General features: G+C 40.4%; 1 long non-coding RNA gene across 1 annotated transcript in view; it reads right to left on the bottom strand.

Annotated features, from left to right (window-relative positions):
- Positions 1–14,954, bottom strand: part of LOC121387829 — a 114,103-nt gene that overhangs the window by 43,607 nt on the left and 55,542 nt on the right. The window contains exon 2 of the long non-coding RNA XR_005959888.1: positions 4,572–4,640. This is a non-coding gene — a long non-coding RNA (uncharacterized LOC121387829). The remainder of the gene's footprint in view (positions 1–4,571; positions 4,641–14,954) is intronic.

Genomic DNA, 14,954 nt, shown 5'->3' with positions numbered 1-14,954 from the left:
TGGTAGTGACAGTGGTGGTCATGACGGTGATGGTAGTGACAGTGATGGTGATGAGTGATGGTAGTGACAGTGGTGGTGATTACGGTGATGGTAGTGACAGTGGTGGTGATTACGGTGATGGTAGTGACAGTGGTGGTGATGACAGTGATAGTAGTAAAAGTGGTGGTAATGACGGTGATGGTAGTGACAGTGGTGGTGATTACGGTGATGGTAGTGACAGTGGTGGTGATGACAGTGATAGTAGTGACAGTGGTGGTGATTACGGTGATGGTAGTGACAGTGGTGGTGATTACGGTGATTGTAGTGACAGTGGTGGTGATGACAGTAATAGTAGTGACAGTGGTGGTCATGACGGTGATGGTAGTGACAGTGGTGGTGATGACAGTGATGGTAGTGACAGTGGTGGTCATGACGGTGATGGTAGTGACAGTGGTGGTGATGACAGTGATGGTAGTGACAGTGGTAGTGATGACTGTGATGGTAGTGACAGTGGTGGTGAGTACGGTGATAATAGTGACAACGGTGGTGATGACAGTGCTAGTAGTGACAGTGGTGGTGATGGCAGTGATAGTAGTGACAGTGGTGGTCATGACGGTGATGGTAGCGACAGCGGTGGTGATAACAGTGATGGTTGTGACAGTGGTGGTGATGACTGTGATGGTAGTGACAGTGGTGGTGATGACGTTGATGGTGTTGGAAGGGATTAATGATGTTGACTGTAAAACTGCTACTGCTGCTTCTGTTGGCGCTGACAATTTTATTGTCATCATTAACGACATCGTCGTCGTCATCATCATCATCATCATCATCATCATCATCATCATCATCATCTTTCGAGTTTAAAGTAATGAGAATTAAACCTAAGAGTATTGACATCATTTATAGATTCCACACACTTCCGAGCGAACTATAAACACACATATGTTCATATGATCACATTGGTATGCGGGAAAAAACCCTCATAGACTATGGTGCAATAAAATCGTCTGAGACTGTTCTTTATACCGTGTTAACTGCATTGTCTGAAAAAGCAACGAGAGAAACACTCACCCTGTCGCAATCAACTTGGTCTACATTTCCGGCTTTGTCTCATCATCGGCGTTAGCCAAACGGTTTTTTTTCTCTCTTGATTTTTTGAAACTTGTTTTATCAATAAATCTGCCATGGGTTGGCTTCGACGTCAAGAACGAGAGAACGAAAGCAGTAGCTATTCAAGTGGAATGTTATTGAACCCATGCGAGTGCAGTGGTGACGTAATTCAGGGATTCGCAGTAGACTAGTATTGTCTAGATGATAAGGAAGGGGGGTAAATAGCGAGTAATATAGAAGATATCGGAGATGAGTTTCATTATCTATTTATATGTAATAAACTCATGGAAGGGCTGATGAGACTCTTCAACGGTAAACGTGTCAGAATGCTTTAAACAAAAGTGTGTGAATTTATTAACATTATAAATAGCAACGTTTCCTCCTAAAAACCTATTTTATTTTGCGTGATTTTTTATGTTACTGGTTTTATAATTATGTTGGGTTTTTGGTTTTTGTTTAACAATAATACGTATATGATTCCTTCAATCGTGACCCCGTCGGTGGGCCCATTCAGCTATTTCTCGTTCCAGTCAGGACACCACGACTGGTATATCAAAGGCCGTAGCATGTGCTATTCTGTCTGTGGGATGGTGCATATAAAAGATCCCTCGCTACTAATCGAAAAGAGTAGCCCATGAAGTGGGGACAGCGGGTTTCCTGTCTCAATATCTGTGTGGTCCTTAACCATATGTCCGGCGCCATATAACCGTAAATGAAATTTGTTGAGTGCGTCGTTAAATAAAACATTTCCTCCCTTCCTTCCAATCGTGACGTATGTGTGTATCTATATTTATTTGTCATGTGTATACAATCCTCTGATGCTATCAGTTTGTGGTCTTGGATGAAATAAAGAGCTGTTCTGTTCTGTTCTGTTCTGTTCTTTTATGTTCTAAAATGCGAATCGTGGTATTCTTAAGCTTCTAACGTGCTGCAATTCATGCAAGTTTTATCATAACCATCCAAGGTACAAACACTGATTTCGCCAATGACAGAAGTGGGTGGGATATGTTGGTACTGATGCAATACTGGGGGATATGGGTTGGATACCTGTTTTGCTGTCACAGAGGAAGACTGTGTTAGAACAGTGGTGTAGAATAACTACAATGAATAACGAGAGCCTAAATAAGAAGGTATTTAACTGGGCTGAAAAGTGTTCTTCATATAGGTAGTACTAAACCAAATAACTTCCGGCTGGGTCAAAGTTCGAGGTGCACCCAACTTTTGATAGAGAAGTGAACACCACAAGTCCTGTGATTGGTTATAAATGTGAGTGTGTTGGTTGTAAAAAAAATTAGTTTCATCTGGGCTAAAAAATGTATGCAATTTTATTTCATCTAGTACCATTATACGAATATCTTAGATACCTGCTGTGTTTTAGAAGCTAGTAGTTTAATTAATGATTTGCTTTTTGTCGTCTGAAGAAGACAAATGTTACGTGATCTTCAGCGATTTTCGTTTATCTGTTTTATGCGTCAAAACATGTTACTGTATTTTAAAAAGACGTAAATGTATTTTTATATCATTGATACATCTAATATATTTCTACTTATTCTAATATCGATACTTTGTAGTTCATTACATATAAAATGTCAGTATGTTTTACTATTTAAATGTGTTTTAGTCTCATAACTCCATGATGAGTGACCTTTATATTGTTTATTAAGAATAGTTTTCGTGTATTGCTATGTGTATATATTGGGTTTAATAAAATATTTGACTATCTGTCTGTCTATGTTGGCAAGTTAGTAGAATTCTAAATAAACAGCTAGCTAGTAATAAGCCAAGGTGAGATTTAGACAATGCATATATTAAAAAAAGAAGAAAAGGTTAAACCTCATTCTCCACCTTACTGCTTAGTCAGTTAATTTCTATGAAGCTTTACAAAGGGTCTTGAAGTTTACGAGAAATAAAATGTATGAGTAGTAGATACTGTTAAATATAGCAATGCATTATAATTTAAACAAAATATGATGTACTGATGCAAGTTTGTTTGCATTAGGCTTATGAATTAGGCTTTCGTTTTGTTTAACGACACCACTAGAGCACATTAATTAATTAATTAATCATCGGCTATTGGCAAACATTTGGAAACCCGCTACATTTTTCCATTAGCAGCAAGGGATATTTTATATGCACTTTTCCACAGTCATGAACGCAGATACCACGACCTTTGACCTGCTGTGGTGCAATGGTTGGAACTAGAAAAAAAACCCAATCAGTTGAATGGATCCACCTAGGTGGTTCGATCCTGCGACCCAAGCACCTCATGTAAGAGCTCAACCGACTGAGCCAAATCACGCCCTGGGTGAAAACAAGAAAAGAAACCCGATTCTTCCATTTAAGCCATACCTGACGATTTGGAATAATGACTTTTTACATTACCCCCCCCCCCCCCCCCCCCCCCCCCCCCCCCCCCCCCCCCCCCCCCCCCCCCCCCCAAAGTGAACAGGACAAACATCGGTCTAGGTTCGACGCTCCTCTGTGGACCCATTGGATTATGCCTTGTTGCAGCCAGGGCGAGGTGTAGCCTAGTGGCAAAGCACTCGCGTGATGCGCAGTCGGTCTGGGATCGAATAAATGAATGAATGAATGTTTAACGACACCCCAGCACAAAAAATACATCGGCTATTGGGTGTCAAACTGTGGTAATGCAAACAAATAAGGTGATGATCAACATCAATATAAAAATTCAAGATTTAAATAAAAACAGTGTAGAGAACTGTGCAAAAATACAAGCGGTGGGCCAATTTGGGCTATTTCTAGTTCCAGCCAGTGCACCACGGCTGGTATATCAAATGCCGTGGTATGTGCTATCCTGTCTGTGAGATGGTCCATATAAAAGAAAATGTAGCGAGATTCCTCTCTACGACTATATATCAAAATTAACAAATGTTTGACATCCAATAGCCGATGATTATTAAATCAATGTGCTCTACTGGTGTCGTTAAACAAAACAAACTTTAACTGTTCCAGTCAGAACTTCATAGCTAGTGTAATAAATACATTGGTATGGAACACACTACCCATGGAGATGGTGCCTATAAAATATACCTTGATGCTAATCGAAAAGAGTAGCCTATGGAGCGATAACAGCGGGTTTCCTATGTTATAACCTGTGTTATCCTTACACATTTCTTTCTTTCTATAAATTTTGTAAAAGGGCCCAGATTTCTTTTCAATGTTTTTTTTATTTACGAAATATATATTTTATTCATTTTATTTGCTGTTATATAACTTAATATGCTAATAATGACCGTATTTCAATATATTGCAAAATAATGTATGTCAATGTTTGTATGTAACACCATAATGAATACTATTAACATATTTACATTGCATTATATCTTGTATATTACACATCCAAAAAAAAAAAAAATTGTCCAGGTAAAGAAAGAAATGGGCTGGAATTCTGCAAAGTAATATTTACGACTGTGTCACGGAACAAGAAGGGTAACTTATGACTGTGACATAATGATACTAACTTCCAGTCCACAACGTCTGCAAAAAGGCGTCCATTTGCAATGCGCATGTCCGTAGTTGTTGCTTGTGTCCTATAACGAAATAACAACATTTATAATCGCATATGTCTACGTGTATATGTATTAGATATTTCCGATAAAAATCTAATTTTGCAAATAATAATAATAAAAAATTCGTTATTTTTGATAGCACATACTTGTTTACAAATGTAAGTGTGTTAACAATTTCAAGACATAAGACTGGCTGCTCCTAGATCATGACCAGATCACCAATGCCATACATCCAATGAATAAACAGCACGATCGAAATCGAATACACTGTAACGTATAGTTAACCTGACAATCATTTGTTTTTGACACGTAATCTAGCTACAAACGCAAGTGCTGTAAATAACATTTAGTCGAAAAAAGATGGTAAAATTTGTTTAAAACCAGATTTTTGAGGATATGTAAGAAATAAAATAATACATTCGTGTCCGTTAGATGTCATTTATCTTACAACTCGTTGTTTAAAAACGTGTCCAACTCACTTTCGGTCTTTAGATACATTTTAAAACAACTCGTTGGAAGATAAATGGTATCAGCTACTCGTGTATTATTCTCTATTTAAAACTTTTTTTCTTCAGGATATGTAAGAAATAGAACACAACATTTGTATCCATTAGATACCATTTATCTTACAACTCGTTGTTTAAAAATGTATCCAACTCGCTTTAAACGTCCTGACAACATAACTGAACGACCGGTGCTCATTTCGTGTTAATAGGCGAGCAGGTGCGGATCCAAGATGTCGTCTAGGGGTGCCCGCCTATTTTCGTCGCCAAAACGTAATTAAATAAAAGGCTGTTCAAACACTTACCATGTCCCCCTCCCCCTTCACAAACCCCTGAATCCCCTTGCGATTGAAGGAGGGAGCAACAGAGGGGGCAGATATATGAAACGAATGACGGATGAATGCAACGGATTGATAGAAGAACTGACGGACGGACTGACAGTTGAATGAATGAATGAAAAAATGAATGAATGAATACATTTTATGTTTCATGTCAGTACCTATTAAAACATGAAACATGTTAATACCAAAACGTTTATGATTATTATTTAAAATCCGAAGATAAACTGTATGCAGAGAAACGCGGATTAATACGCAAAGTGAAGCGGTCATGACTTGCACCCGAATCACCGAATCTAATTTGAGACCATTGTTCTCTCGTCTTTTATTTTGGTAACGGATGTCTAAGGCGTTACCACAGCTTTGCAAATATCGTTCGTTTGAAGTCACGAAAGGCTGGCACAATACTGTTTAATTCAATTTAATTTCACTTCGTCTGATGCTTGCAAGCTTGCACCGAATTGGTGTGCGTTTATGCAAATGAAGCCAGTGACGTTAGTGCGTGACGTCACGACTTTAATTATTATTAGGTGTGTGAGCACCAGTGAGTTCATTTGAAGAGACTACAACAAACTCGCTGCTGAAATGGAAGGAAATGTTTTATTTAACGACGCACTCAACACCTTTTATTTACGGTTATATGACGTCAGACATATGGTTAAGGACCAAACTGATATTGAAAGAGGAAACCCACTGTCGCCAGTTCATGGGCTACTCTTTTCGATTAGCAGCAAGGGATCTTTTATATGCACCATCCCACTGCCAGAGTAACACAAAGCACGGCATTTGATATGCCAGTCGTGGTGCACTGGCTGGATCGAGAAATAGCCCAATGGGCCCCCCGACGGGGATCGATCCCAGACCGACTGTGCACTGAGCGAGCGCTTTACCACTACTCTACGTCCCGCCACTGCTGAAATGGATCAATAATGTATATTATAAATATGAATTGTTAAAAACATCAAAGAAAAAGAAAAGAGAAGAAGAAAAAGAAGAAAAGACCCACGCAAAACGAAACAAAACAAACAATAACAGCAACACAAACATATACGAAACACACACACAGAGGAAGAGGAAGAGGAAGAGGGAGAGAGAGAGAGAGAGAGAGAGAGAGAGAGAGAGAGAGAGAGAGAGAGAGAGAGAGAGAGAGAGAGAGAGAGAGAGAGAGAGAGAGAGAGAGAGAGAGAGAGAGAGAGGGAGGGGAGGGAGGGAGGGAGGGAGGGAGGGGGCGAAAGAGGGGAGAGAGAGAGAGAGAGAGAGAGAGAGAGAGAGAGAGAGAGAGAGAGAGAGAGAGAGAGAGAGAGAGAGAGATAAAGGCTCCTTATGCATAATCGTACTTAATTCAACCGATGTTAAGTATTATATGTATATAAGTATCATTCTTTAACATAAGTACGTTACGTTTATGAATACGGAACCAAGGTAAGTTTAGAAGTCTCCTGTTTTGTTTATCTGAAAAAGGTCTATAGTTATAATTCCTTTTTAGCCCCTTCCCCCCCGCCCCCCCCACCCACCCCCACCCCCCAGGAAAGCACATGCCACGGTCATTGATCAGTTGTGGTTCCACTGGTTGTAACGAGAAAAACACTCTCAATCAGTTGAATGGAAAGTAAACCTTGAAGTCGCAGACCCTAGTTTCATACCGCGAAAATGGACACTAAGTCTGGCTAATTTACTAACCCGTAGCACGTCTAGATAAACTTACAACAGAGTGAAACAAGAGTCTGCGAGGATGAAACAGGACAATACCCCTAACAATAGTCCAGTGCTCGTTTCTCTGGCCGTTACTTCTCAGAGGTACATATGTTGCTTTAAAGGAAACAAACAAACAAAACGCCAATGCATTTCGTGGTTTGGTGGTGTGTTTTTTTTTTTTTTTTTAATATATATATATTTTAATGTTTATTGCCCCAGAAAAACAATAGATAATGTCAGGGTTGGGGCCCCGAATCATTACCGTACATAACAATTATACACAGAATATACCATAGGAGCAAGGAGAGAAAGGGAAGAAAGCTGAAATAAGTATTTGCTCCAAAGCAGCAACATTGTAAAACAAATATTTCGTGGTATTGAGAATACCGTGATGACCAGATACACGGTGGATCTACTGAAATTAATAATCTAACTAATAGAGTCTTAAGTAATATCTAATTTCAGTTATCAGAAACGTCTCTAATAATGATAAATACGCCGTAATTTTTAAAAATTAGGGTCTGTCACTTTAATTTAGACAGTTGATAGACAGCTTGGTAAAATAACCTAATAGCCAATGCCGGTGAACAACCTATGGGGTTAACTGAATTAAGGCGTATTTTGTTTAACGACACCACTGGAGCACATTGATGTACTAAGCGTCGGCTATTGAATGTCAAGCATTTGGTACTTTTGACATATAGTCTAAGAGAGGAAACCCGCTACATGTTTCTTATATCAACAAGGATTTTTTTGTATGTACCATTGTACAGACAGGACAACACATATCACGGCCTTTGGTGAATGAATGAATGAATGTTTTTCGACACCCCAGCACAAAAAATACACATCGGCTATTGGGGTCACTCGGCCTTTGATATATCAGTCGTGGTGCAGTGTCGGGAACGATTAATAGCGCAATGGGCCCACCAACGGGAATAGATCGAGCATTGAAGGCATATTGTCACAGACCACTGGCCTATTTAATGGTCTAACAAAGTATTACCTGAACAAAAATCTTCTTCATAACCACCATACTCCATTTATTAATGAGATTTTGTAAAAATAATTGATTCATGGCAATTGTCCATAATTCAAAAACTAAAATTGCCAGGAGGGTTGACATGGATTTCACTCCATCATGGTTCAGTTAAGGTGATGCGATAGCTAGATTTGATTTCCAACAATTAATGTAATTTTTATTTATTATCCATTTTTAGAGAAATAAGGTCCTTAAATCAGTGACAGTATGCCTTTAAATCAGTGACAGTATGCCTTTAAATCAGTGACAGTATGCCTTTAAATCAGTGACAGTATGCCTTTAAGTGAGCTCTTTACCACTGGGCTACGTCCATCTCCTAGCAAAAATAACCGACAGCCAAGGCTAGTGACCACAAAAACTCATTGGGGTTAACAGAGATGAGTTTGTGTCTGCGATATGACGCGTTGTTTGTACGACAATTTCTATAAAGCGCATCATGGGAGTCTGCAAAACTAAACAAACAGTCAGTCTACCAAGGTGCGTCTTTCGCGGGATTTAACGGGCCCGGTGTACTCGGTGGGAACATCAAAAGGTTGGGCTGTCCCAACGCATACACGGGGATTCAGTGCGACCACCATCCCCGCGTCCCACTCAGATATACAGTAATGTTATGGCAAACAGTCAAATCAGGACGTCGAGCCGAAAAGAAAAATGACGTTGTTTACAAAACAGCACCAGCAGTTTTGGTAACGACGCGGAGGGATATATGTGTGTGTGTGTGTGTGTAGGTCGGGTTATTTTACGTAGTTCCTCTTCCTTCTGGGAAAAGTAACGCTTTTTATTCAGTTCCCTCTCTGTCCCCCCCCCCCCCCCCTCTCCCCCCTCTCCCCCACCCCCCACTCGTCTCGCCCCCTCCACATCTCCCTCCTCTCTCTCTCTCGAGAGGATATCTCTCCTCTCTCTCTCTCTCCTCTCTCCCCACCCTCCTTTGCTCTCCTCTCTCCTCTCTCTCTCTCTCTCGCTCTCTCTTCTCCTCTCCGACTATCTCTCCTCTCTCTCATATCTCTCCATCTCTCTTGTCTCTCTGTCTCCTGGTCTCTCTCTCCTCTCTCGCTCTACTCTCTCTCTCTCTCTCTCTCTCTCTCTCTCTCTATCTCTCTACCTTTCTCTCTCTCCTCGCTCCGCCTCGTCTCCCACTCTCTCTCTCTCTCTCTCTGTGTGTGTCTCTCTCCTCCCCCCTCTCTCTCTGTCTCCATCTCTGTCTCTGTCTCTCTCTGTCTCTCCCTCTCGTGTGTGTACGTGCGCGTGTTTGCGAGGTTGAGAAGTGGGGGGTGGAGGGGGTGGGTGGGTGGGTGGGTAAGAGGAGGGCGTTTGGAATTTGGTTAGATATTAGACCTATTGTTGTTTTTGTTATTGTTAGGGGGCCTCAAAATGAATAATTTAAAATAATTTACTCTCTCTCTCTCTCTCTGTCTCTCTCTCTCTGTCTCTCTCTCTCTCTCTCAGACTCTTCTCATCTCTCCTCTCTCTCCTCTCTCTCTCCGCAGTCTCTCTCTCTCTCTCTCTCTCTCTCTCTCTCTCTCTCTCTCTCTCTCTCTCTCTCTCTCTCTCTCTCTCTCTCTCTCTCTCTCTCTCTCACTCTCTCTCTCTCTCTCTCATTCAATGACCACTAACCAATAAATGAACTTTCCGAATTTGCAGCCAATGCAACGTGTTTTTGACTAACACAATATTTTTGGAGTAACAATTATATGTCTGTATACCCAGCGTGTGCTTATGCTTGTACAACTCATCTTTAATTTTTTTATTTTTTTTTTATTTGTTATTATTATTATTATTTTTTTTTGATATTTTTTTTTTGTACGAAATTGTTTGAAGGTCAAATCCGATTTGGGCTATCAGAAACAGATACAGATACTGATATTCTAAACAAGAAATTACCTTTAATATGAAATTGTAGTGATCAAAAAGGACCTGTCGGTAACAAACATCTTACAATGGACCACACACTCAGGGCACCCACTTTAACACTATTGTTTCGGTGGTAAAGGGCTTGCCTGCTGGGAGGTCAGTCTAGGCTCGACTCCCGTCTATTTCTTGCTTCGGCCAGTGCTCAACGACTGTTATATCAAAGGCCGTGATATGTACTATCCTGTCTGTGGGATGGTACATATTTTTTTAATATTAAACGAGCATCCATTTCGTATCATGTTTATGTCCCGAGTAAAATAATTTTCAATTGTCACGAGCTTTAGCGAGTGTCAGTGAAAATTATTTCACAAGGGACATAAACTTGATACGAAATGGTAGCTAGTTTTTATGTCCTATTTATTACGAATAATCGATTTCAATTTATATCACTCAACTCGTTTGGTTGACGTTCCTGTAAGGTTGTAGTGCGCCAAGCGATGACGTCATCGTGTGACATCACGTGCTACGTCCCACTTAGCTTTCTGGTGGAACGTTTCACTTTGGTATGAACCAAGATATTTTTAAACATGTGTAATAATAATAAAAAAGATCCCTTGCTACGAATGGGGAAATGTAGCGGGTTTCCTCTCTAAGACTACAATGTCAAACTAATTATTTAACATCCAGTATCCGATTATTAATAAATTAATAAATCAAGGTGCTCTAGTGGTGTCGTGAAACAAAACACTATTTAACCCACAACCCAGACAGCTGAGATATCCTGTCATGGACGGAAGAGCCGGCCAAGGCCCGCTCTTGCGCCCACGACAGGCGTGCGCTACAACAGCTTGCTCTGAATGTGCACGTAAAACCCTATGACATGACATGACAGCTGAGATGTGTTCCCAGAACAGCATATACGAATCTTAATGAGATTTATGCACGAAAATCAAATTAAACTGTAGCGTCTGTTTTCTTCTTTATTGTAGGGGCGGCACGTAGCCCAGTGGTAAAAGTGATCGGTGTGAGATCGATCCCCGTCGGTGGACCCATTGACCTGTTTCTCGTTCCAGCCAGAGCAAAACGACTGGTATATCAAAGGCCGTGATATGTGCTATCCTGTCTCGAGGATGGTGCATATAAAGGATTCCATGTTACTAATGGAGAAATGTAGCGGGTTTCCTATCTAAGACTACAAGGAAAGAAATTATTTATTTAGCCACGCACTCAACACATTTTATTTACGGTTATATGACATAGGACATATGGTTAAGGACCACACAAATATTGAGAAAGGAAACCCGCTGTCGCCACTCCATGGGCTACTCTTTTTCGATTAGCAGCAAGGGATCCTTTATATGTACTATCCCATAGACAGGACAGCACATACCACGGCCTTCGAGGTACCAGCCGTGGTGCACTGGCTGGAGCGAGAAATCTAAGACTACAATGTAAAACTTATCAAATGTTTGACATCCAGTATCTGATTATTAATAAATCAAGTGCTCTAGTGGTGTCGTTAAACAAAACACTATTTAACCTACAACCCAGACAGATGAGGTTGCATGCACAGAACAGCATGATAGAATCTTAATTGGATGTATGTACAAAATTCAAATTAAACTGAAGCGTCTGCTTTCTTCTTTCCTTCTTTTCCGTCCATTTTTTTGTTTTTGCATATATTGAATCGAGTGTGTACATATTTTCAAATGATATATTGAAGTATGTTTCGCGAGCGATCCATTATAGATAAACCAACTATTTTCGTGAATTATAATTATCGTGTATTTTATCAAGCAAATGCTATTTTCATTAAACATTCATACCGTTGTGTAGTCAGCATGTGGTCAGCATGGAAATAGTCTCGATCAGTCGTCACCATCTGATGGGATTTGAGGCTTGATGAAACCCTCGTTTAGGAGTACAAATTATATTCCGTGTGCGGCAAAAGGGAACCGATACATTTGCATATAACTATATAGTGTTCAATGCTAAAATTCATATAAAACGTATGTTTTAAATCCATAGCAACCCTCATAATATTTTTGAATAATAAAAAAAACACCCTAAAAAAAAAAAACAACCACACAACATTTTTGGAAATCAGAAAAAAAAAGTTTCTTAACAAAATTCTAATACAGTGTTGAAGGTGAACGGAACTGATGAATTTGCATATACATATATATATATATATATATATATATATATATATATATATTATCATTCAATGCTAAAACGAGCATAACACATGTTTTAAACCCATAAGAACTCTCATAATATTTAAAAAAAAAAAAAAAAAAAAAAAAAAAAAAAATATATATATATATATTCACCATCCCTGAGACAGAATAGCACATACCACGGCCTTTGATATACCAGTCGTGGTGCACTGGCTGGAACGAGAAATAGCCCAATGGGCTCACCGACGGGGATCGATCCCAAACTGACCGCACACCAAGCGATCGCTTTACCACTGGGCGACGTCCCTCCACTAAAAGACTGTTGTATATATATGCCATTCCATCTGTAAGGAAAGTGCATATAAAATATACTTTGAACGACAGATCCCCGTCCATAGAACCATCGGGTTATTTCTAGTCCCAGCCAGTGCACTACGACTGGTATATCAAAGCCAGTGGCATGTGCTATCCTGTCTATGGGAATGTGCATATAATATATATCTTGCTATTGATGGAAAAAAAATGTACTGTGTTTCCTCGAAAGAAAGAAAGAAATGTTTTATTTAACGACGCACTCAACACATTTTATTTACGGTTATATGGCGTCAGACATATGGTTAAGGACCACACAGATTTTGAGAGGAAACCCGCTGTCGCCACTACATGGGCTACTCTTTCCGATTAGCAGCAAGGGATCTTTTATTTGCGCTTCCCACAGGCAGGATAGCACAAACCATGGCCTTTGTTGAACCAGTTATGGATCACTGGTCGGTGCAAGTGGTTTACACCTACCCATTGAGCCTTGCGGAGCACTCACCCAGGGTTAGGAGTCGGTATCTGGATTAAAAATCCCATGCCTCGATTGGGATCCGAACCCAGTACCTACCAGCCTGTAGACCGATGGCCTAACCACCACGCCACCGAGGCCGATGTTTCCTCGAAGACAACGTGTCAGAATTATGAAATGTTTGAAGGGCATCCACGTTTTAATTGCACAGTTAAAAGTCACTAGTCCTGCATTTGTTGATAAATGTGATAGTGTTTTGTTGTCATAAAATGTTTGCTTCATCTGGTCAGTAATTTTTTGTCATTGAATTTAAATTAGTTTTGGTGTACCAGGTACGGTTGTGTTTGAAACATGCGTGGGAATGCTACTAAATATAAAATGACAGTGTTTTTTGTGTGTGTGTGTGTGTGTGTGTGTGTGTGTGTGTGTGTGTGTGGGTTTTTTTTTTTTTTTTTTTTTTTTTGGGGGGGGGGGGGGGGTGCGGAGCTAGGGTAGTCAAAGACGTTTCCTGTTAATTCTGAAATTAGCAATTAAACGTCCATTATTTTCTGATTTACTTAAAGTGTGAGGGGCAATAGTATGGTATTCATGGTGTAAATATTGACTGTAACGTTTCCTGTAGCAGTTTTAGCCAAATGTACTACTATGGGATTTGATTTGGTGGTATACTCTTTTTGTATTTCACTGAGGTCATCTGTCTCCACCACCCCCACCCCCACCCCCCGTGATTCCCGAACTCCAGCTAATGTATACGACCCCGAGTTATATTAATTAAGAGACTGAACGAAATGGGACCTAGCAGAACCTTTGTTCCTCCAATATGTCGCGAAATCTACAGGTACTAATTGAACGAATCGTCTCGAATTAGCCAGGTTCTCTCATTGTTTGTCTTTTTTATGGTATCCTTTACTTGAGATTTATACTTATTTCTGTTTTATTTGAAATTTACTGCTTCCGTTTAAATGTCGTAAAAATAATGCCCTCTTGCCATAAAGCGGTCCTGCGTGTACGCGCGAGACTAGACCGGACTTCTCCTCCTTGTTGCGTATCCACGTCTGGCTGTAACCGGGCTTCTGACACGCTGGGAATGCCTGTAAACAAACCCCCATTATCAGTGTACCCACGTGTTTACGGCCGGACTGACATTTAAACCCCTAATTATTGTCACCAGCCGAGCAGGCAACAGTCCACGGGCCCAGCTGCGCTTCACCGGAATACAACGACCAGAGACCCTCGGCTCTTTATGACTTCTCGTCACAGAGACGAGGAGCTGGATTTAACTCAGTCGGTTGAGTGCTCGCCTGAGGTGCTTGCGTCGCAGGATCGAACCGCCTCAGTGGATCCGTTCAACTGATTGTTGTTGTTGTTGTTTGTTTTTTTCTCTCATTCCATCCAGTGCACTACAACTGGTATATCAAAGGCCGTGATATGTGCTTCTATGTGCATATAAAAAGATCCCTTGTTACTAATGGAAAAATGTAGCGGGTTTCCTCTGATGAAAGAAAGAAAGAAAGAAATGTTTTATTTAACGACGCACTCAACACATTTTATTAACAGTTATATGGCGTCAGACATATAGTTAAGGACCACGCAGATATTGAGAGAAGAAACCCGCTGTCGCCACTTCATGAGCTACTCTTTTCGATTAGTAGCAATGGATCTTTTATATGTACCATCCCACAAACAGGGTATTACATACCACGGCCTTTGATATACCAGTCGTGATGTACTGGCTGGAACGAGAAATAGCCCAATGGTCCCACTGACGGGGATCGATCCCAGACCGACCGTGCATCGAGCGAGCGCTGTACCACTGGGCTACGCCCCGCCCTTCCTTTGATGAATTTATGTCAGAATTACCATATGTATGACACCCAAGAACCGTTGATTAATTAATCAACGTGCTCTAGTGGTGTCGTTAAACAAAACAAACTTTACA

Source organism: Gigantopelta aegis, chromosome 13 (assembly GCF_016097555.1).
Source record: "Gigantopelta aegis isolate Gae_Host chromosome 13, Gae_host_genome, whole genome shotgun sequence".
Classification (NCBI taxonomy): Eukaryota; Metazoa; Mollusca; class Gastropoda; order Neomphalida; family Peltospiridae; genus Gigantopelta; species Gigantopelta aegis.
Note: the sequence above shows the minus strand (reverse complement) of the source record. Positions and strands in the feature narration are given on the sequence as shown.